The sequence below is a fragment of the Pelophylax lessonae genome (genome assembly GCF_965119305.1).
Source record: "Pelophylax lessonae genome assembly, chromosome: 12".
Lineage (NCBI taxonomy): Eukaryota > Metazoa > Chordata > Amphibia > Anura > Ranidae > Pelophylax > Pelophylax lessonae.
In genome coordinates, this window is record NC_138779.1 from 177,726,929 (window position 1) to 177,750,482 (window position 23,554).

The following is a 23,554-nucleotide window of genomic DNA, read 5'->3' on the forward strand; positions in this document are numbered from 1 at the left end:
GGGTCGTTATGTTGGAATACTGCCCTGCGGCCCAGTCTCTGAAGGGAGGGGATCATGCTCTGCTTCAGTATGTCAGAGTACATGTTGGCATTCATGGTTCCCTCAATGAACTGTAGCTCCCCAGTGCTGGCAGCACTCATGCAGCCCCAGACCATGACACTCCCACCTCCATTCTTGACTGTAGGTAAGACACACTTGCCTCACCCTGTTGCTGCCAAACACGCTTGACACCATCTGAACCAAATACGTTTATCTTGTTCTCATCAGACCACAGGACACCTCAGTAATCCATGTCCTTAGTCTGCTTGTCTTCAGCAAACTCTTTGCGGCTTTCCTGTGCATGATCTTTAGAAGAGGCTTCCTTCTGGGATGACAGCCATGCAGATCAATTTGATGCAGTGTGCGGCGTATGGTCTGCGCACTGACAGGCTGACCCCCCACCCCTTCAACCTCTGCAGCAATGCTGGCAGCACTCATATGTCTAGTTTCAAAAGACAACCTCTGGATATGATGCTGAGCACGTGCACACAACTTATTTGGTCGACCATGGTGAGGCCTGTTCTGAGTGGAACCTGTCCTGTTAAACCGCTGTATGGTCTTGGCCACTGTGCTGCAGCTCAATTTTAGGGTCTTGGCAATCTTCTTGTATCCTAGGCTATCTTTATGTAGAGCAATATTTCTTTTTTTTAGATCTTCAGAGAGTTCTTTGCCACGAGGTGCAATGTTAAACTTCCAGTGACCAGTATGAGAGAGTGAGAGCGATAACACCAAATTTAACACACCTGCTCCCCATTCACACCTGAGACCTTGTAACATTAACGAGTCACGCGACACCGGGGAAGGAAAATGGCTAATTGGGCCCAATTTGGACATTGTCACTTGGGAGTGTACTCACTTTTTTTTCCAGCAGTTTAGACATTAATGGCTGAGTGTTGCATTATTTTGAGGGGACAGCAAATTTACACTGTAAGAGCCGGTTCACACTGGGGCGACTTGTCAGGCGTAAGTAAAAGGCAAGGGTGACCAGCGCTATGGAGTATGAGGTAGAACAGTGTAGAACGGGTGTGAAGGTGTAAGCAGCCAACAACCAAACCCCGAAGGGTTAAGGATAAAGTGAAATGTGCAAAAGGGGTTGAAACGGCGCTACCTGAAAAGTGATTGAGTGCTGATATGGTGCAATAATGTGCAAATGCCTCTTAAAAAGGAAAGTGACACCGGCAAATAATAAATAACGTGAAAACTGATTATATTTCCAAAGGGTTAAAAACCACACATTTCCTTATCAGTAACCACAACCGATATGATCTATTGGTGTGTGGTGAATTTTATCTGCAAAATAATAATAATAGTGCCAACAAGTGAGCAGATATTGTAGTGGGTTTATTCCAATAGTGATACAGTGTAAATCAAACAATATATAATATATACATCCCTGGTGGTAAAGTGATGGATATAAGTGACCAAAGTGAATACTGAAGTGCTGTATTCCTTAGAAGTATAGGTGCTGTAGTACCCCTGATGACCACTAAGTGAGGTATATACGACCTGTTCACATGAAGTGGTCCCAAGAGGGGTGGATCGTGGGGTCCTCTCTTTATCCCGCAAGGCACCGGCTGGTAATCTCACGGAAATAAAAGAAAGGGGAGCCCCATCAAGTAGTATGCGAGGTTAAGCCAATGTAGAAAGTAGTAAAAACTCACGGTGAAGCTGCCTCGGATCAGTGTAGAGAGACGCCGGGAAGCTTCCGCGTTCCACGGCTCCCAAGTCCGAGACCGGAAGTGACGTAATGACGCAATGGACCCGCCCTTTTTTTTTTTTTTTTTTTTGGTCGCCTGACAAGTCGCTGTGGGTCGCCTGCCATAGAGTAGCACAGGACCCGTTCTAATAGGAGCGACACAAGTCGCTCTGACTTAGAAAAAGGGTACTGAGCTTCTTTGGGGCGACCTGGAGCGACCTGCATTGACTTCAATGATATTAAGTACATGCCGGCCGCTCCAAGGTCGCGGTGTGAGCTGCGTACCGCGACTTCACAGGTCGCCCCGGCAAGTCGGGTCGCTCATATGTGAACCGGCTCTTATACAAGCTGTACACTCACTACTTTACATTGTAGCAAAATGTCATTTCTTCGGTGTTGTCACATGAAAAGATATAATAAAATATTTACAAAAATGTGAGGGATGTACTCAATTTTGTGAGATACTGTACATAAGTGCTCGATTTAGTGAACTTAGTGTAGAGGAATTCACTTTAAGGTCATTACAAAGGACAAGGGGGCACTCTTTGCGTCTGAGGGAAAGGCATTTAACCTTCACATACGGTAAGGTTTCTTCACAGTAAAAGCTGTGAAAATGTGGAATAGACTCCTTCAGAAACTAGTTCTGGCCAGCTAGAGTATATTGTTTTAATAAAGAACATAGATTATTTCCTACATACACAAAATATATCTGTATATTAACAGTTACATGTAGATTATAATACCAGGGATTATTGATCCAGAGAATATCTGATTGCCTCCTGGGGGATTAGGAAATTATTATTTTTTTTTTTCATCTGTTGCTGCAAATTGGCCTTCCTCTAGTCTTGATTAACTGTGGTTATAGGATCGTGTTGGTTGAACTAGGTGAACTTGTGTCTTTTTTCAACCGATAGTAAAGAATCACTTGTACATATACTAATACAAAAACAGCTGACTGTTTTCTTGATGGTTTATGCCTTTAAATAAATCCATTATCTTATACATTTCTGCTTTGTTTCTTCACCTCTGACTGCTACACTGCATGTCTCAGATGGGTGCTCTTCGGCAAATTGAGGTAATTTGTTTAATGGTTATGTAGAAGTGTTTCTACGGAGAGAGTGATGTCAGACAAACACAAACTGAAGAATTGTAAAGCCAGACTAAGAAACAGGTTATAATGATATATATATGAAATTGGTGTTGCCCAAGCTCAGTAATACATCATTACATATATATAATCAAAATAATCAGAAGAAGTAATAAATAACAAATAATTAAAATAAAATCACAAAAAGTGCATATAATTGGTATAGTTCTTGGTGAAGTGCACATGTATTAAAAGTGCATAATTCTTTAAATGTAGCACAAAAACTTTTGCAATTATATATACTCCTTTGAGTGCATTGCATCCCAGCTAGACTACATAGCATGGGCTTAAGGCCCGTACACACGTACCGATCGTCGGCATACAAACGTCGGTGGACGAAGGATCTGCCGATTGTACGCGTGTTAGTATGGTGCCTCCGACAGATGTCTGCGCACAATCCGCGGACAAAAGTCTTTCTTGCAAACATGAAAATTTTTGTATGCCGACACCAGAACGGACGATTGTTCGCCTGTCAGTACAGAATTCGGCCGACAGACCGCAGATTTGCAAGACTGGGCATGCTCAGAAAATAGAAAACACAGGGAAAGTTAACCATTACATGACATCACTTCTGCAGTCGGCGGACAAAATTCTTGTGCTGTCCTTGTGCTGTCTTTGCACTTTTCAGCAGACACCGACATCCCGGGGAGAAAAGAGGAACATTTGTATGCCGACCATCGGTACGTGTGTACGGGGCTTTAAGAGCAGACCCGTTGTGCACCAGGTGTAACAGAGATAGTGGAGATCTTATACACCTCCTGTGGTGGTGTCCAAAACCACACAGGTAATACAGACCATTAACAGTGCTTACCAAATACACAGGTATTGGACGTCGGTAATACAGACCATTAACAGTGCTTACCAAATACACAGGTATTGGACGTCGGTAATACAGACCATTAACAATGCTTACCAAATACACAGGTATTGGACGTCGGTAATACAGACCATTAACAATGCTTACCAAATATACAGGTATTGGACGTCGGTAATACAGACCATTAACAGTGCTTACCAAATACACAGGTATTGGATGTAGGTAATACAGACCATTAACAGTGCTTACCAAATACACAGGTATTGGACGTCGGTAATACAGACCATTAACAGTGCTTACCAAATACACAGGTATTGGATGTAGGTAATACAGACCATTAACAGTGCTTACCAAATACACAGGTATTGGACGTCGGTAATACAGACCATTAACAGTGCTTACCAAATTTGGGTTCCGATTGATCCAAAACCGTGTCTACTCGGCATAGTGGAGGAGTTTACTCAGGATACTAATGTCAGGATGCTGGTGTCTAGAACATTGTTCCAGGCTCAGAAACACATCTTACAACACTGGACTTCACAGTCCCCTCCAACGCTGGAGATGTGGGAGATTAACATGGGAGCAACTCTAAAATGTGAACGCATGATTTACCAACATAGGGGAGTCCCACTTAGACAGTGCTGTATCTTGGCCTAGGCCAACAAGGCCCAGGCCTAGGGCAGCACCTTGCAGGGGGGCAGCAAAAAAGCTGATGGGGCTGCACTGATATGCTGATGGGGCTGCACTGATATGCTGCCTGATGGGCACTGATATTTTGCACTGATGGGCACTAATAGACTGCACTGATGGCCCCTGATGAGGCAGGACTGATAAGCGGCACTGATAAGGCAGCACTGATGGGCAATGATATGATGCACTGATAGACTGCACTGATGGGCACTAATAGATTGCACTGATGACCACTGATGAGGCTGCACTGATATGTTGCACTGATGAGGTTGCACTGATGGGCAGTAATGAGGCTGCACTGATGAGCACTGATAAGGCTGCACTTATGGGCACTGATGAAGCTGAACTTATGGGAACTGATGAGGCTGCACTGATGGGCACTGATAGACTGTCTGTGGTTTTGTCTGTGGTTTACAGATGACAGGGCGGGTCATAAACAGAAAAGGGTGTGGCCTTTACAGGAAGGGGTGGGTCCTATTTAAATTAGGGGTACCCATGTTTAGTCAGGCCTAAGGCAGCACAAAACCTAAATACACCACTGCACTTAGATATGATAGGATATGGAGTGGGTGGCTGGCGGTTGCGGGTTTGGCTCCTGCGGATTTGGTCCTGGATAGATTATTGCAGTGATCTTTATTGCATTGTTGTCTAGGCCTACATTGGGTGGAGGACGGGGATAGAAAGTATGTATTTCACGTGCTTTGAAACTATTTATAAAGTACGGGAATGTGTTTCTGTTTTGTTGTGATGACATGTAATTGTATTGGGATGTTGCTCTTCGGGAAATGTATAAACTGTACAATGTTTGCTGTTTTTCAATAAACTTTGTTTCCGATTAAAAGAAAAAAAAAAAAAAGTGCATAATAGTTTATATCCAGAGGTAATTTAGCATGTACAGTTCAACTTTATTCTATAATATCAAGTTATTTGTGACAACATAAAAAACAAATAGTGTGCTTCCACCCGTTGTGACACCTATGTGTTCCCAGTACTCAACTTTTTTGATTACACTTAAAAAATGTTTAAAAAACACCATTTGTTTTTTATGTAGTCACACAGAAGTTGATATTATAGAAGAAAGTTGAACTGTATGTGCTAAATCACCTCTGGATATAAACTATTATGCACTTTATACATGTGCACTTCACCAAGGACTATACCAATGATATGCACTTTTATTTTGACGATTTGTTATTTATTACTTCTACTGATTATTTTGATTATATATATATATGTGTATTGATTTACTACTGAGCTTGGCAACACTAGTTTCATATATACATCATTATTACTTGTGGGAACACCGTGGGTGTCTGCGGCAACTTGACCCATAGAATTTTAATTATTCACATGCATATTAAGCACATTCATTTTAGGACACTGGTTTTTTTTGCACTGTGGTAGTGCAGAAGTATAATTTCATTACCAAGAAACAAGTTATGCTACTGAGATCTCAGTAAATAATTGAGATTCTTTTTGTGTGTGTGTTAGTCTTTTTTTTGCCTATGGATTTGTGTGGTGTCTCTTTTAGCTGTGTACTCAGGATCAGGCAAGAAAGGTAAAGGCGCGGGATGCAGAGTTGTATAAAGTACTCGAAACCCATACTTGAGTAAAAGTACAAGTGCTCGATCAAAAAGTGACTTGAGTAGAAGTGGAAGTGCTCAATCAAAAAGTGACTTGAGTAGAAGTACTAAAGTATTCAACATTTTTTGTACATAAGTATTGCAAGTAGTTTTTTAAAAAAATTGCTTCTCAAGTACTGAAAGTAAAAGTACCAGTAGTTCTGAAAAAAAATTGCTACTCAAGTACTGAAAGTAAAAGTACAAGTACTGTGTTATGTAGTTATTAAAGAAAGAAGTCAAAAGTTTGAACATAATATTGTTTTTTATTATTTCAAATGCAGCTTTTATTTATACATACAGTAGCATTTATTTTCGTATGTGCTGATAATACACATGTTTTGAGCTTCATGAAACCTGCCATCTACTGTCCTGGCAGTGGTAATTTTTATAATTGTAACGAGTAACTATGCAGCACAAAAAAAAAATATCGGAGTAGAAGTATTGAAATCATCGAAAAAATGTAGTGAAGTAAAAGTGGAAGTAGGAGAAAAAAATTCTACTCTAGGAAAGTACAGATACCGCCTTTCAGTACTTAAGTACAGTAGTGAAGTAGTTCTACTTAGTTACTATACATCTTTGGCGGGATGACATATAAGAAGCAAAGAGAGAAATTAAAAGTTCCTATGTAAAACATGGTATTTGAGCTCTAAAAATATTGTGAACAAATGGTTCCTGACTTTTCCTTCTGCATAGTGAGTCAGGTCCCACATTGCTTATTAGCTGTTCTCTCACTCAAGGAAGGGTTCATTGAACACATTTAGAGATTTTATCAAGTTCACACTTTAACAATATCCTTTTTTCCATTAGACTGGAATTCTTAATACTGAACTCAGGGCAAATATAAAACATAGGGTACTCTGGTAGCAGTCAAGGAGGTGCTCTCCACTGAGGATGTGTGCTATTAGGCTACTGGCTGGTTGATTGCACGCCGGTTGCAGGGCCGGTGCTTCCACTAGGCAAACTAGGCAGCCGCCTAGGGCGCATTGCCACCTAGGGGAGCAGCCACGAGTCGGCACTCTCTTTTAATAATGATCCCTGTGAGCTGAGGGGAGGGGCAGCAGTGGGGGAGGAAGAAGGGACAAAGGAAGATGCTAGGTGACTGGGGCAGTGGCGGAACTACCAAGCCTTGGCTTTCCACCAATGTTGGGGGGGCCCCAAGAGGCAGGAAGGGAGCCCACCGGAGTGCTGCCTGCATGATGATCCTCTTCGGCTGGAGCTGTGGTGAGCACTGTGGTCCAGGAGAGGAGTGTCCTAGGAAAAGGAATCACAGTGAAGGAGGATCACTCTCTTCATACCGCTCAGTGAGCGTCCCCAGAACAGGGGATCGGGGTCCCTGGGTAAGACAAGGAGGATCCCTGGTGTGAAAGGGAATTGAGGTCACCAGGTGTGTCATGGGGAATCGGAGTCACCAGGTGTGACATGGGGGATAGGGGTCACTGGGTGTAACAGGGATTCGGGGTCACCAGGTCTGCCATGAGGAATTGGGGTTCCTGGGTGTGCCATCGGGGATTGAGGTCTCTAGGTGTGACATGGAGGAACATCAGTGTCCCCACGTGTGACATGGAAAAACATCAGGGTCTCTCCGGCTATGACATGGAGGGACATCAGGGACCCCTGGTGTGACATATAGGAACATTGGGGTCACTGGGTATGACAGCATGACATGGAGGAACACGGGGTTCCCTGGGTGTGATATGGAGGAACATCGGGGTCAGTGGGTATGACAGCAAGACATGAAGGAATATTGGGGTCCCAGAATGTGACATGGAAAAACATCAGGGTCCCTGGGTGTGACATAGAATGACATCAGGGTCCCCAGGTGTGACATGGAGGAATATGGGGGTCACTGGGTACGACAGCATAACATGGAGGAACCATCAGATCAGGGTCACTGGGTATGACATAGAGAAGTTTTTAACCCATACCCTTTTTATTTATTTTTTTTTGGGGGGGGCGCAAGTAGCTGGTCTTGCCAAGGGCGTAAAATAGTCTAGCACCGGCCCTGGCCGGTTGTCACGATCAAAGGGTAAGGCTCGAAGACCAGTTGCTATAGCAGTAGGAAACTAACATAGAAACCAGCAGGAAAGAAACACAGGCAGGTCAGCCTGGCTCACCTGAGATACAGAGTCTAAGTACTAACCTGTGTTTACCAGAGCTCCTGCTGGTGAAGATGGATTTTGCTGCATGTTAGCACCAGGACACCGTCCCCAGGATTGCCCCACCAGGAGATGAGCAAGCTGAGGTCCCGTAGCGGATTAAGCAGGTAGGGATCAAACAGAAGCATAGTCAGTAAATGAGCCAAAAGGTCAGTAACGAGTAGTTGCAGGTTGGGATCAGGCAGAAACATAGTTGAGGAACAAGCCACGGGTCAATAACGAGTGGTAGCAAAATATAGGACAGCACCAAAGAAGACAAGAGCGAGATATTGGCTAAAGGAGCACAACAGTCTGGCAAACAGGAAGTGCAGATACATGGTTTAAATCAGGAAGTTCATGGGAGGAGCAAAGAGTTCAGGATTCAAGACAAACAAGGTTCAAGACAAGATTATTCAAGGAATTGTCGACAGGTATAGTCCACAGAACTGCCCAGCATTCCAGGTGGCTCAGCAAGAAGAGACATTGCCTGACACAGCAGAGGTTCCAGGTTCAAATCTAGGCCCTGACACCAGTTCTGACAGTGAAGGGCCTCTAACCTGGCTGAAAAATTTCTTGCCAAGCTACTGCTACCTTATTAGGTGTAGTGTGGTCTCTCTGAGCTGCAGAAGGAGAGAAGCTGAGGAATTCATATTCACATGATGTCTCCAGGAACCCAGGGAGTTGTAGGAAATGGAGGTAAAGTGTCTGCATGTACATCCCAACATCTGATAAGCATTGTAAGTACATTTACTACAGCTTTTCGCAATGCCTATGACTCAGCTGAGAACAAACTATCTGGCTGATATATTATCTTTGTTGTTTCAGAGGAACTTCACCCACTCCTATTAAATTCATTCACAGTATGCCACTTAACTTTTAAGGTCATTTATCCAGGAAGGATATACACAAACTCAGCCAATAAAGTGAGAGAAAAAAAAGAAAAGAATTTTAAAAAATACTACACTTTTTTTATCTTGTGGAGGTGGTAGGATTGGGATGGTGGAAAGTGCAATTCTTGATTGACGGTCCACTTTCAGCAGCATGATAAATAAGCCAAATACAGTGTTCCCTCTAGTGGCTAATCTACACATTTTTATATTCAATGCAATAACAATAATATAGAACAGGAAACATGAAAAATCACAATAAAAATGATAATTAAAAGACTGCGCTTAATCATTAAAATTCCACATAAAATTTTCCATGTTAATGCTATTTCAAAAGTAATTTTGATTATTCCAAATCTGCAGCTTTTAATAAGAATAATACCTGATGAACCTGCCCTAAAGGAGTTGTAAAGTCAGAAAGTTTTTTATCTTAATGGATTATATCCATTAAGATAAAAAACCTTCTGTGTGTAGCAGCCTCCCCAGCACCCCCTAATACTCCCCCGAACCCCATCCCTGTCCAGCGATGTCCACAAGTCCCTCGGGACTCTCCCTCCTGATTGGTTGAGACATAGCAGTGGCGCCATTGGCTCCCGCGACTGTCAATCAAAGTCAGTCAGCCAATTGGGAGAGAGAGGGGACGGGCTGAACAGCAGCTCCATGTCTGAATGGACAGACGGAGCTGCAGCTCCGGCTTGCCCCCATAACAAGCTGCTTGCTGTGGGGGACTCGATAGGAGGGAGGGGCTAGGAGCAGCAACAAGGGACCCGAGAAGAGGAGGCTCTGGGCTGCTCTGTGCAAATCCACTGCAACAGAGCAGGTAAGTATAACATGTTTGTTATTTAACCACTTTACCACCGGAGGATTTTGCTGTCTTACATCTGGGCCACTTTTTGCGATTCGGCACTGTGCGAATTTAACTGACAATTGCGCAGTCATGCAACGCCGTACCCAAACGAAATTTACGTCCCTTTTTTTCCCACAAACAGAGCTTTCTTTTGGTGGTATTTGATCACCTGTGCGATTTTTACTTTTGCGCTATAAACAAAAAAAGAGCGACAATTTTGAAAAAATAACAATATTTTTTTTACATTTCTTTATATGAAATTCCCCCCCAAAAAAATGTAAAAATCAAAAATTTTTATCATTGTAGGCCAATTTGTTTTCTGCTACATATTTTTGGTAAAAAAATTTGCAATTTTGATTGGTTTGCGCAAAATTGCGTTTACTAACTAAGGGATCGATTTCTGTCATTTTTGGAGTTTTTTTTTTTAACGAGTAATGGCGGCGATCTGCGATTTTTTTGCGGGACTGCGACATTGCGGCAGACAGATCGGACCCTTGACTGACATTTTTGACACTTTTGGGGGTACCAGTGACATTACTACAGTAATTAGTGCTATACATATGCACTGTTACTGTAAAAATGACACTGGCAGGGAAGGGGTTAACTTTTATTGGTGATCAAGGGGTTAATGTATGCCTGGTGCTTACTAACGTGTGTGGGGGGAGGTGACTGAGTGACACAGGGACAGATCGCAGGTTCAGCTATGCTGAACCCTGCAATCTGTCACTGTCTGTCACTTAGAAGATCCGCCCGCTTGTGTTTATACAAGCGGGCATATCTCCACACTCGATTCCCCGACGATCGGGGAAGAGCGGCGGTGATCACCGCCGCCCCTCCCCTGGCCCGACTCCCGCTGTGACTGAATACAGTGGGAGTGAGCCTCCGGCGGTGCGCTCCCGCCGCCGAGAGAGGGGAATGTCTGGCGACCTAGGTCTACGTCGTCAGACGTTATCGAGCCACTTTGCCGCAGTAGCAGCTCAGTGAGCAGCGGTAAAGTGGTTAAAAAAATAAATAAATAGACTTTACAATCACTTTAAGTGTTTTTGTTCAGGCAATTCCTGGTATAGACCAAATTGTGGCCATATACGCTTTGATAAATGATTGATTTATTTTCTGATTGATCTCTCCAATGGTATAACCCATTCATATGATAGGCCACAAACGGGGAATTGGATTTTGATCAATAGTTAGGATACGATTGTAACTTACAGTCGATAACTATTGATCGCAGCTTTGCTCCCACTATTCAATCTCATAATCTGATCGATAGAAATACAAACATGTTCATGAACAAAGTATCTAAGTGCTGCCGATTGAAGCAACATGATTGATCATTTTCCACCCTGGCCAATCGACTCAAATCCGATCTAAACCGAGTCTAAATTGATTGAAATAGAAGTTATGACTTTTGGCTACCATAGGGGCTCATGCACATGGGCTCTTCTGAACGTCTTTCACCTGGCAGGAGAAAAGCAGCATAAACAACGAGCCCAAAGCCTTATTTTGCAAACGTTTTTAGGCACGTCAAACGTTTTGGTGTTCATTCATTCCATTGTGCAGAATATGAATTTATTCTGCCCATTGAAATGAATGAACACTCAAGCATTTTAGGAATCGTCACATTGAGGCGCATTAGATGTTTTCTCTACAGAAACGCTCAAGTGACCTTTTTTTCGTGACTCTAAACTCCTGTAATTGCCTGTGTGCACGTGGACACGTAGGTTAACATTTAGAGACTGAAAAGAACCCTCAAACACCCTTAAAAGCATCATTTTTGACACCCATTGTGCATGAGATCTTACAAGGCAGCCAAAGGGGATCATGCACATGCTGCTGCTGTGATGCCTTGCTTTGAGGCCACAGCAAATTTAACTCGGTATGTCATGTTTGATAGTTGGCAATGCACATTGAAATGAATGGGACTGCACCGCAACCATGGGCCAAATGTATGGCTCACAATTGCAGTGCGATAGTCCAATGTGAAATTCCTGTTCAGCAAAAGACAAAAAAAAAAAAAAATGATTGCCTCCTGAACGCCTGGAATCTTCTGTTCTGAAATCTTCTGAAAAACAATCAAACCCATATCGCTTTTCAGAGACTGCCGCCGTGTGAACCTAGCCATAAGGTGAGACCACTCTGTCACTCTCTCTCAACCTTGCTTCGGTGATGTCACACCCTGTAACATGGCAAACGATGGAAGTTGCAAGTGGCTACTCCAACACACATGGCGCAGGCATAGACCAACAGGAAACCATGGGCATCCGCAGAACTTTTTTCAGGGTGGGGCATCATTTTAAGGTCACCCATGCTCGGCCCCTTTTCAACAATGTCATGAAGGGAAGGGCTTAGTCATTATACTTATTTTGAGTATTTATTTTTAAAGCGCAAATGGCAGCATTTATTTTTAAAGCATTTGTTAACCTAAAAAAAAAAAAATGATCATGTTCCCTTAAAGCATGTTATACAGCACAGTGCTTTGCTGTGTAATTTGGCCCCCGTATCACCTAAAATACCTGGCTGATCCTGCCTGGCTATGTCCTCCACCCTGTAAACTGACCACGGTATACCATAGCTGCTGAGCCCTGACACTGTGGTCAGTTTACGTGCCTCAGTCATCCGCAGCCCTCCTGTCCTCCGCTGTCCTCTCTCCCCCCTCCCCTCCTGCTGCTGTAGTTTCATTTAAAGTTTCATATCCTGTCTACAGTCTGTTTAATAATCCTGTGTGCCCCAGTGTCTTTATAAAAGTAAGCCATTCTTTACCAGTTTTCAGAGCGCCACTCATCGCTTACGTGACCTTCCATCTCTCTCCTCCTCTCCCCCCTCCCCTCCTTCTCCCCTCCTGCTGCTGTAGTTTAATTTAAAGTTTCATATCCTGTCTATAGTCTGTTTAATAATCCTGTGTGCCCCTGTGTCTGTGCTTTATAAAAATAAGCCATTCTTTACAAGTTTTCAGAGCGCCACTCATCGCTCACGTGACCCGCCGCATCTCTCCTCCTCTCCCCCTCCCCTCCTCCTCCCCCCAACTGACATCAGTGAGGAATACTCGGCCCCGCCCGCTGCAGGCAGCTGTCAGATGGGGAGAGGAGGGAGCCGACGGGTCACGTGAGCGTTGCTCGGCCCTCTGAAAACTGGTAAAGAATGGCTTATTTTTTTAAAAAACAGACACAGGGGCACACAGGATTATTAAACAGACCAGACAGGATGGTATAAAATAGCTTAAAGCGGAGTTCCACCCTGGGACATTTTTTTTAAATAAAAATACCCCCGGGACAGTCAGGGCTAGTGCATTCCACAATGGCTAGCCTCTGATCTGTCCCGGGTCGCACTTACCTGCAAGAAGAAATACTTACCTTGAAAAAGTATTGTCCAGCGCTGCTATCTCAGATGTGGGCAGCTTGAAGCCAGCGCGATCCTCTTCTGTGTCCTCTTCCGTCTTCTTCTGTCCCACGATGCACTGCACCGGCCCCGTCGTCACTTCTGGTGCCGCAGCGTCATCCCTGCACAGCTTCTAGGCATGCCCAGAAGCTGTTTAGCAAGGTATGACGGCGCCCGCAACGGAACTGACGTCGGGGCCGGTGCAGGCACATTGATTCCTGGGAGCGATGACGTTCAGCTCCCAGGAATCATTGCAAAGCCAGGAAGTGACGAATCGCCGTGGCTGCCGAGGGGAGATAGAGGAAGTAAGGTAAGTATATTTTCTTCTAAACCAGGTAAGTAAAAAAAAAAAAAAAAAATTGCGATTATCCATTTGTTTTTCAGGTGACCCGGAGCGAGAAGATGGAGGTAAGTTTAATTTTAGGGTGGAACTCCGCTTTAACAACCCCTTGAAGGGGAAGTTGAGATTCCGGGGGGGGGGGGGAATTTGCCCCACCTTGCCCCTACCTGCGAACGCCCATGCAGGAAACCTGCCCTGAGGAATGTCATGCATGTACAGTATGCAGGAAGATATGAAGTGTATGCAAAGAGGCTCCAGGAAAACAAGTACTGTATTTGATTTAAAATTATGAAAATTGTTTGATACATAGGGGTTGATTTGCTAAAACTAGAGCATGCAAAATCCGCTGCAGCCCTGCACAGAAATCAATCAGCTTCCAGGTTTTATTGTCAAAGCTTAACTGAACAAGCTGAAGTTTGAAGCTGATTGGCTATCATGCAGTTCTGCACCAGATTCTGAGTGCACCAGTGCCAGTAAATCTCCCCCATAGTGCTTTAGCAAACAAAATCTCATTCAGTTAGGGTTAAGTATTAGCATCATTTTTATAAATGGACCAGTTTCTGCACATGTGCACATAAATGTAGGCTGGCTGCCTATTTCTGTGTGATTACAGAGTAGTACGCTGTAAATCTGTTCCTTGTATTCTCTATTACTTTAGCATAGAAGAAAAAAAAAAAAAAGCTGAAGAATGCAATCCACTCAGCACTGTAGCCCTCCTCCTCCACCGCCTTGTTGCGCTGATGAACAGTACACAGTAGTAAAAGGAGTATTGATGTAACAGCGCACCCATTATTTGCTGCAGTGCCGTTCATTGATATTCATCTCATGCCTTCAGGTGAAGCACTATTCCTGGCTGTCTCTAAGTGTAGCATTTGTACGATACATCCGTCCACATTTACCACACATCACTAAGAAGTGGTAAGGCGAGGAAGCATAGCCGTATCTGCGTCCGCTGATATAACCGTCGGATAGTATGGCACAGAGCAATGTGCACTGTGGGGTTGCCCGTTATCAGATCTGCCACCAGGAATCCAAAAATACGCAATATCAGTAATCTTAAATAATAGCCACTTTAAGACCGGAAGGATTTTCCCCCTTAATGACCAGGCAATATTTTGCGATTCGGCACTGTGTTACTTTAACGGACAATTGCGCGGTCGTGCGACACTGTACCCAAATAAAATTGATGTCCTTTTTTTCCCCACAAATAGAGCTTTCTTTTGGTGGTATTTGATCACCTGTGCGATTTTTATTTTTTGCTCTATAAACAAAAAAAGAGCCACAATTCTGAAAAAAAAACAATATTTTTCATATTCTGCTATATTTAATAATCAAAATTTTCTAAAATTTTAGGCTACATATTTTTGGTAAAAAAAAATTGCAATAAGCGTTTTTTGATTGGTTTGCGCAAATGTTATTGCGTCTACTAACTACGGGAAAGATTTATATCATTTTTATTGTTTTTTTTTTGTTTGTTTTTTTTACTAGTAATGGCAGCGATCTGCGATTTTTTGCAGAACTACAACATTGCGGCTGACAAATCGGACCCCTAAGTGACATTTTTTACACTTTTGGGCATACCAGTGACATTACTACAGTAATCAGTGCTAAAAATATGCACTGTTACTGTAATAATGCCATAGGCAGGTAAAGGGTTACCCTGTGGGTGATAAAGGGGTTAAATGTGAGCCTAGGGGAGTGATTCTAACTGTGGGGGGGCGTGGCTTCTGAAATGACCATAGAGACATGTGATCCTATATAGAAGGATCACAGGGGCTCTATGATCATTTCAGGGAGAAGAACGGTCAGCTGTGTTTACAACAGCTGACCGTTCTTCTCTCTCAGCGGGGAACGATCGCAAGTGTCAGGTGGCAATCGGAGCCACCTGCCCCGCGCTCGCCCCCTAGCCTCCTGCTCGCGACCGACGTATAGTTACGTTGGTTTGCCAAGGAGCGGCTGCCTGTCGCAGTATAACTGCGGCGGGCGGTCATAAAGCGGTTAAGGAGCATATAAATGCAAACAATGTATTAGGCTACATTCAAACGGGAGCATGGGGGCTACAAGGGATGGCTGCCGGCTAGCAAAAATAGGGCCTTACCAGCGGCACTAAGCCCCCGTTTATATTGAGTCGATTTGACATGCAATTTGCCGACAATGGCACCATCCAAATACCCAAAAGTAGCTTCTGTACTACTTTTGGCGACTTCGGGGGCGATTTCAATAGACATCTGTGCAGGAACCCACACAGATGTCTGTCAAATCGCCCCCGAACTCGCGCCGACATTCTGAACTTGCACAATTTCAAACCCGCCATCAGTGTGAAGGAGGGCTAAATGCTGCCTGCACATGCTGTATATGAACAGCAGCTGTCAGCGGCAGCTCTCAGATTTGTACTTTGTACAAATCAATGGCTGGTGTCGCTGCTGTTTGCATGTAATTGCTACATGCGAAAAGAGCCTCTGACCAACCTTGGATGCAGACTGTTAACGTCAAGGGTCTGCATTTCTACTGCGTTTTGGCTGCACAAAGATTTGGATGCAGCTAATCAGCCAATTAGAGAGTATTATTGCAACCAGTTGAGTAGCCTCAAATGTAGCATTGCACTCAAGTGCTTTCAAGCGAGCAAATTAATGAAAATTTGCTCTACCTGCTTAGGTTCTTCTAGAGAGTATACAATTGCATACCAAAAAAAGCTTTCTTTTTATTTTTTTCTGAAATTTATCCTGCAAGATAAACAAAAAGCATTTTACTGATTCCTCCATCCACAGTATACAGCCCGTATGAAGGAAGCCCCCTGCTGGGCTATTGTATAATGGCAGCTGCTGGCATCTGGATGAATGCAGCCACTGTTTAGATGCAAATTTTCACCCAGCTCCTGTGATTTTTCAATCTAAAAATGACAGTTAGGAGGGGGCCGTTGTTCGAAATAGACTTCTCAGCTGTCACGATATTTCAGGAAAGTTGTTGATTTTCTTAACCGCTTGCCAACCGCCGCACGACTATTTACGTCGGCAGTCAGCCCCTCAAAGGCAAAGCAACGTAGGGCTACGTCGCTAGCCTGTGAGGCTCTAGGGAGCGAGCGCGCGCCACCGGAGGCGCGCTCCTGCTCCCGCGCGGTCACAGACCCCCCGCGCGTGTGCCCGGCGGACCCGATGTCCGCTGGGCACTCGCGATCTTCCATTACACCGGAAGAAAGGCAGGCGGCTAATGTAAACAAAGCCGCCGGTCATTCTTCCCTGTGTAAGAATGGAGATCACACGGTTCTACTATGTAGGACCGTTGATCTCTGTTCTTACACTAGTAGCCACAGCCAATCACAGTTAGAAACACGCCCCTAGGGACATACTTAACCCCTCCCTCTCCAATAAAGTTAACTCCTTCACTGCCAGTGTCATTTTTACAGTAACAGTGCATATGTATAGCACTGATTACTGTACTAATGTCACTGGTAACCCCAAAAGTGTCAAAAATGTCAGTCAAGGGTCCGATCGGTCCGCCGCAATGTCGCAGTCCCGCAAAAAAATCGCAGATCGCCGCCATTACGCGTTAAAAAAACAACAACAAAAATGACAAAAATCTTTCCCTTTGTTAGTAAACGCAATAACTTTTGCGCAAACCAATCAAAATACGCTTTTTGCGATTTTTTTTTACCAAACATATGGTAAAAAAAAAAATTGGCCCAAAATGTTAAAAAATTTAGATTTTTACATTTTTAGGGGGGGGGGGGGATTTCATATAAAAAAATGTGAAAAATATTGTTATTTTTGCAAAATTTATGCTTTTTTTTGTTTATAGCACATGATCAAAAAATCGCACAGGTGATCAAATACCACCAAAAGAAAGCTCTGTTTGTAGGGAAAAAAGGGCGTCAAATTCGTTTAGGTACAGCGTCGCATGACCGCGCAATTGTCCGTTTAAGTCACGCAGTGCCGAATCGCAAAATAGGCCCTGGTCAGGAAGGGGGTAAAATCTTCCGGGGCTTAAGTGGTTAAAGTAAAGCAAAACATACGAAACAGAACAAAACAGAAAGGTTTCACGCGTCAAAAGGAGAGAGAGAGAGAAAGAGAGGTGCTACGTGTCTTCAGAGTGTAGGGTGCTCTTTGCTCATCTCTGCTTGATCTGTAGATATAGTTGTCTTTTATACTATATGTAAAGACGATGTCAGCAAGAAGTGTGTCCCAAGAAGGTAGTAATTCTAAATATAAAAGTAATACCCACTCTTGCATATATGGTTTGAGTTTATAGTAAGACACATAACTTCACCCAACATAATAACATAAAAACTCAGAATAGAAATACATACATAGCAAAATGGCTTCTCTGTCCTTCACAAAGACATATTGAAATAACCTTCAAAACTAACATATTACATTATAACATTCAAATGTATTTCAGAGACTTTTATCATTTAAAATAATATTAAACTCTAAATCTTTAACAGCCATCAGCAGTGTTAATGTAATTGATAAAAATATTTTCATCAACCAAATTAACACTATTTTAGTCGCCTAAAATACAACTAAAGCTAAAACAATTCAAATGACTAAAATACGACTAAAACTAAAATAGCATTTTAGTCAAAAGACTATGACTAAAATGAAATATGACATCAAAATTAACACTGTGCTATCACATAAGAATAAGTAATAGGTATTTACTAAGCTGCTGAAAGAAAAAAAAATTAAGAAAGGCTTTTTTTTATTATTTTTCCTAATATTTACTGTTGGTGAGTAGACCCCTCACATTTTTGTAAATTTATTATATCTTTTTATGTGACAACACTGAAGAAATGAAACTTTGCTACAATGTAAAGTAGTGAGTGTACAGCTTGTATAACAGTGTAAATTTGCTGTCCCCTCAAAATAACTCAACACACAGCCATTAATGTATAAACTGCTGGCAACAAAAGTGAGTACACTCCTAAGTAAGAATTTAAAAATTGGGCCCAAAGTGTCAATATTTTGTGTGGCCACCATTATTTCCAGCACTACCTTAACCCTCTTGGGAATGGAGTTCACCAGAGCTTTTAAGGGTTGCCATTGGAGTCCTCTTCCACTCCTCCCTGATGACATCATGGAGCTGGTGGATGTTAGAGACCTTGAGCTCCTCCACCTTCCATTTGAGGACGCCCCACAGATGCTCAATAGGGTTTAGGTCTGGAGACATGCTTGGCCAGTCCATCATCTTTACCCTCAGCTTCTTTAGCAAGGCAGTGGTCATCTTGGAGATGTGTTTGGGCTCATTTTCATGTTGGAATACTGCCCTACAGCCCAGTCTCTGAAGGCAGTGGATCATGCTCTGCTTCAATATGTTACAGTATATGTTGGCATTCAATGAACTGTAGCTCCCCAGTATCGGCAGCACTCATGCCGCCCCCAGACCATGACACTCCCACCACCATGCTTGACTGTAGGCAAGACACACTTGTCTTTGTACTCCTCACCTGGATGCCACCACACACGCTTGACACCTTCTGAAACAAATACGTTTATCATGCCAGTTCACGTACCAGTAATCCATGCCCTTAGTCTGCTTGTCTTCAGCAAACTGTTTGCGGGCTTTCTTGTGCATCATCTTTAGAAGAGATTTCCTTCTGGGACGACAGCCATGCAGATGAATTTGATTCAGTATGAGGTGTATGGTCTGAGCACTGACAGGCTGACCCCCAACTCCTTCAACCTCTGCAGCAATGCTGGGAACACTCATACGTCTATTTCCCAAAGACAACCTCTTGATATGACCATGAGCACATGCACTTAACTTCTTTGGTCGACCATAGTGAGGCCTGTTCTGAGTGTATGTGTATGAAAAAAAAGGTGCGCTGGTCTGTGATTAAGCTGCTACCAGAAAAAATTAGCAAGGAGGTGTGCCATCACAGTGTGCCATCAATCCGCGCTGCAGCCGGACACGAGCATCATAGAATTTCCTCACTGCTCTATATTATTGTTTCAAGCGAGATCATACCATTTACATGTAAGTGCATTTTTTTCTTTAATAAATGCTTTGAAAAGGGTAATGCACTATTGGCCATTATTGCTTTGCATGTACATGTTGGAGAGGATGATATAAGCCCTGATGAACCTTAGGAATCTGCCGCATCTATTCGTATGGAGAGAAGCAGCTTGATAATCCCCATGATTTCACAGAGTGCCATTTAAATACCGTTCTGGTAAGAGGCCATATTGGTTTTTGCACGTACGGTGAAGAGCACTTTTCTTTTGTGTGGTCACAAGAAGTGGTTGTTTGGAGCATTATATATTTTGCACTTACTTAATATCCGCCCAGTAAGGAGGAATTTCACCAGGTGGAGGGATTTCAACATTATTATTTGAAGCATCACCTTCATTCACACCTGTTTTTGTGTCACCATATTTTATAATCAGAGGAGTTTCATTACTTTGGACTTTGGGACTTTATGATTATATCTGCTTTGGTCACATTCATTAGTTCACGTTTATTGGATTTAGCGCACCATCCATATTCACACTGTTCTGAGTGTAACCTGTCCTGTTAAACCGCTGTATGGTCTTGGCCACCGTGCTACAGCTCAGTTTCAGGGTCTTGGCGATCCTCTTATAGCCTAGGCCATCTTTATGTAGAGCAACAATTCTTTTTTTCAGAACCTCAGAGAGTTCTTTGCCATGAGGTACCATGTTGAACTTCCAGTGACCAGTATGAGAGAGCGATAACACCAAATTTACGCACCTGCTCCCCATTCACACCTGAGACCTTTTCACACTATTGAGTCACATGACACCAGGGAAGGAAAATGGCTAATTGGGCATAATCTGGACATTTTCACTTAGGGGTGTACTCACTTTTGTTTAGACATTAATGGCTGTGTGTTAAGTTATTTTAAGGGGACAGAAAATTTACACTGTTATACAAGCTGCACACTCACTACTTTACATTGTAGCAAAGTTTAATTTCTTCAGTGTTGTCCCATAAAACGATATAAAAAATATTTACAAACATGTGAGGGGTGTACTCACTTTTGTGAGATACTGTGTATTCAGGTAATATTTGCAATGGCATTACAGCCATAGAGTTTACAGTTTTTTATTTTATTTTTTTAATATTTTAAAGTTGCACTTAAACTTCTGTTTGTCAAAAAGCAATATTTGTGTTTGTTTATGAAATTTGGTTTTATGTATAAAGATGTTTTATATCACAAGGGTAAATCTGTGTCTGTAGCGTAGGTACAAACCCTAATACCATAAATAATAATATGTTATTTTTTACTCCTGGAGTATATAATGAGTTTGGCAACTCTAGAAAAATGCATTTCAATTTGACCAAACTCATTGGATTTTAGTTGACTAAAATGTACTGGAGATTTTGTAGACTAAAATACGACTAAAACTAAAACAATTCAGATGACTAAAATACAACTGGCATGTTAGGCAAAAGACTATGACTAAAACTAAATCCAAATTTGACATCAAAAAGAACACAGGCCGTCAGGACCACCTACAAAGCAAATTGCATCCAGTTTGGATGAAAGTGTATGGCCAACTTTAACCACTTACCGCAAAGTGACATAGGACTACGTCGGCAAACTTAGCGGGGTTATGCCGGGATGATGCCTCTAGCTAGAGACATTATCCCGGTACCGTGGTTTACAGCCGACGGTCGGCTTTTCGTCAGTAACGACTGATGCGGCTCGGGAGCCGCTCGATCGTTACCCGGGTGAGCGGGAGGGGACGTCCCCCCCCTCCCGCCGCCTTCCGTGACTTTCAACGGGCCTCCCATCCCACCGGGAGACCCGAGCACCCAGCCGGCACGTCCGCCGGCTGTATGGAGTCCCGATCAAAGCCGGAAATGGCTTTGATCGGGTCTCCGATGATGTAACCCGGAGGCGCCGCCCATGACGTCACTTCCGGGTTACTGTGCTGCAAAAGGTGGCAAATTTAAAAAACGGCTGTATGCAAAAATGCCGTTTTCGGCGTTTTGCATACATGGAAGTGTAGTGGAGGGGTCTAGGGTCTTTTAGACCCTCGATCCCTCCATAAAGAGTACCTGTCACTGCATATTGGTGTCACAAGGGATGTTTACATTGCTTGTGACAGCAATAAAAGTGACCAGATTTTTTTTTTTTTTTAAAAAAACCTGTAATAAAGTTAAAAAACAAATAAATAAATAGGGAAAAAAAAAACTTTTTAGCCGCTCCCGTCACCGTTAGCTCGCGCACAAAAAAAAACGTATACGGAAGTCGAGCCGCGAATGAAATCGCTGTTCAAACCACACATGTGAGGTATCACCGCGATCGCCAGAGCGTGAGCAATAATCAAAAAAAAAAGAGCTACACTCTAACTCTAAACTGGTAACCGTTAAAAAAATTTAAAGCGTCGCCTATTGAGATCTCTATTGAACGTAGTTTGTCGCCATCCCACGGGGGGGCGCAATTTTAAACCGTAACATGTTGGGTATCTATTTACTCGGCGTGACATCATCTTTCACAATATACAAAAAAATGGGCTAACTTTACTGTTTAGTATTTTTTAAATGCAGTGAAATGTGATTTTTCAAAATTTTTCAAAAAAAAATGGCGTTTTAAAGACCGCTGCGCAAATACTGCGTGACAAAAAATATTGCAATGACCGACATTTTATTCTCCAGAGTCTTTGCTAAAAAAATATATATAATGTTTGGGGGTTCTAAGTAGTTTTCTAGGAAAAAATACTGGTTTTAACTTGTAAACAAAAAGTGTCCGAAATAGGGCTGGGGCTTAAAGCGGAGTTCCGGGCACAGAAACCATTTTTCAACAAACATACCCCCGGGACAGTCAAGGCTAGTACATTCCACAATGGATAGCCTCTGATCTGTCCCAGTTCGCACTTACCTTTTAGAAGAAATACTCACTTTTAAAACTTCTTCTCCAGCGTTGCCATCTCTGTTGTGGGCAGCTGAAGCCAGCGCGATCCTCTTCGGCGTCCTCTTCCGCGTCTTCTTGTCCCAGAATGCGCCTGCACCGGCCCCTTTCGTCACTTCCGGTGCGGCGCCGCATTCCTCCACAGCTTCTGGGCATGCCCAGAAGCTGTTTAGCGGAGAATGCGGCATCGCCCTGGAAGTGACGAGCGGGGCCGGTGCCGTCGCATTGATTCCTGGGAGCGATGACGTTCAGCTCCCAGGAATCATCGCAAGACAGGAAGTGACGTAGGAGCCGCGGCACCGAGGGAGGAAGTAGAGAATAGGTGAGTATATTCAATCTCCAATTACAAGGTGAGTGAAAAAAAAAAAAAAAAAAATGTCTAACTATCCAATTCCTTTTCAGGTGAGGGAGACCAAGCGGATGGGCACAAAAAAAAAAGTTTGTTTTTGTGCCCGGAACTCCGCTTTAAGTGGTTAAGGCTAAGTTCACCTTTAGGAAATAAAATAATCAATGGACATATGTTGCAGGAAAAAAATTAGCATTTATTATTTTTTCCCCCCGGAGTCAGCAAAAGCAAAGCAATGTTAGGCTTCTGAAGACACATCCTCCATCTTTCTGCCTGTACCTCTCTGGGCGCTCTGTTAGAAAAGTGGAGGACATGTGATTGGACTGTGAGTGCACTGATCAGGGTGCATGTATTCCATTGAGAGCTACAAACTGTCTGCCGCGATGGAGGATGGGACTTGTAGTTTCTTCATTTAGCGATCTTCATGAATGAATATCGGGGCTTCATCTGCACAACCATGGTGATTTTAAATGTGACAGAGGACCCCCTGCCTTCTGTCACAGGGTGCGAGAAAGGTGTGAACCTATTCTTTAGGGAGATAGAATGCATGTGTGTCAGAAGAACACAGCTGTAGGAGGACAGCTAGTGTATCTTACATGCGCAGTGTCAGTAGTCCGATCTCTATGATTAGGGAACTGACACAATTTCAGCACCATGGGGAGCAATTGTCTGCAGAAGGTATTTTTTTATATATATATTTAAAAAAAAAATAGACAGTGTGGCCCACCCCCATGCAGAGAT